Raw genomic sequence first — 1,808 nt, forward strand, 5'->3', positions numbered from 1 at the left:
TGGTCAGCAGCTACCGAGAAGAAAACAGAACACAGACACCTGTCTGCCTGGAGCCTCTGGTCAAGCATGGCAGATATAACCAACACAAGTCATATCACGAAATCACGTGCAGGAGGAATTCCACACTGTCATCACCTTGATTCTAGGCCTCAGACTTCAGCTGTGGAGCCACGTGCCCCTGAGTGTCCTCTGCCATGACACTGCTAAGACAAGGAAGACTTCTCTCTGGAGAATGGCCCCCACCAGACAGCCCGACCACCCTTGAGCTCCCGGCAGTGTCTCCAGCAGGAGCCTCTGAAGAAGATAATCAGGATGTGCTGAGAGCTACCCTTGTACATAGAACACCCTGAGTACTCGCTGGCGGATCTGCCGAGTCTTCACGCCATAGATGAGAGGATTGGGTGCTGGTGGCACAAGGAGGTAGGGTGTTGCCAGAAGAACATGGATGTGAGGGGAACATGGTGGCCAAAGTGGTGAGTGAGGAAAGAAAACATTCCAAGAACATAGAAGAACAGGATGACACAAATATGAGACCCACACGACACGTGCTAAAGGCCTTGAGTCAGGCCTCATGCCCTGGTAGCCTCAGCACTGCCTGGAGGATGAGGGCATAGGACACGCCAATGGCCAGGACATCCAGCCCAACCACCAGCAGGGCCACTACCAACCCATAGGCTCGGTTCACTGTGGTTGCAGAGCAGGCAAGTTTCACAACAGCCATGTGCTCACAGTAGGCATGGCCTATGATGGTGGTTCTGCAGAAGGTAAGTCTCTGCAACAGGACAGGGAAGGGGAGGAGCAGGAAGCCCCGTACCAGCACTGCTGCTCCAGTGTGCCCTATGATCTCTGCATGCGGGATGGTGGAATGGCGCAGAGGGTGACAGATGGCCATGTAGCGATCCAGAGCCATGGCCACAAGAACACCTGACTCCATGGAGGAGAACGCATGGATAAAGAACATCTGGATCAGTTAGACAGTGTACCCCATGGTCGTGGGCACGAACCAGGAGCACTGCCAGTGTTCTAGGTGCAGTGGAGGAGGCCAGGACCAGGTCAATGCCAGAGAGCATGGCCAGGAATACGTACAAATGCTGGTACAAGGATGGGTCAGTCCAGATGACCAACAGGATGGTGACATTGCCCCAGAGGGCAAGGAGGTAAAGGACACACAGCGGCAATGCTATCCAGTGCTGGCTTTCCTCTAAACCTGGGATGTTGACCAGGAAAAAGAGGACTGGAGTAGCAGCCAGCTGCAATTACTAAAGGCAATCATCAGTGGCTTACACAAGGAAGAGAGAAAAGAAACCTAAACTGAAATTCTCCATTCCTGACGCATCATCACATTGTCCAGGTCTGGCTACAGTCTTCATAAGAAGTAAGAGGCTTAAACTGCAACCGAAGGAAAGAAAATTAAACACAAGGAAGAAAATTTCCTTTTATTGAGATAATTTTTTTTAACATGAGCCATTCTTATGTCTGTATTCTGATAGGTCCAGTTCCATTTACAGAAGGGTAATCATACACTGCTTTTAGAGAGATGTTTAAACTCTACCATTCAATTACTTCTAATTTGGAATGTCAACCCGAAAGGATTCTCCGTGTCCCCCCTTGGCCTTACTGAATGCTGACATCACTCTGTTCTCAGATCAGCCTCCCAGAGGTTCGGTAACTAGCACTTACAGCTGTTCCTCCTGTTCCCTCTTCTGACCCATCTCCAGCTAAGTATCCATTATGTGCTATGGAGCTCTGGGTTCCATCTCTCCTCTGTTTCCTGTTCCTGTTGTATGGTTGAGCTCATTCTTACATGG

The 1,808-nt window shown here is 50.3% G+C and overlaps 1 pseudogene; it reads right to left on the bottom strand.

Moving 5' to 3' along the window:
* Positions 1–324: 324 nt before the first annotated feature.
* On the bottom strand, positions 325–1,297 carry LOC118933029 (olfactory receptor 52L1-like; annotated as a pseudogene).
* Between the last annotated feature and the right edge of the window lie 511 nt (positions 1,298–1,808).

The sequence above is a fragment of the Manis pentadactyla genome, chromosome 9 (genome assembly GCF_030020395.1).
Source record: "Manis pentadactyla isolate mManPen7 chromosome 9, mManPen7.hap1, whole genome shotgun sequence".
Taxonomy (NCBI): domain Eukaryota; kingdom Metazoa; phylum Chordata; class Mammalia; order Pholidota; family Manidae; genus Manis; species Manis pentadactyla.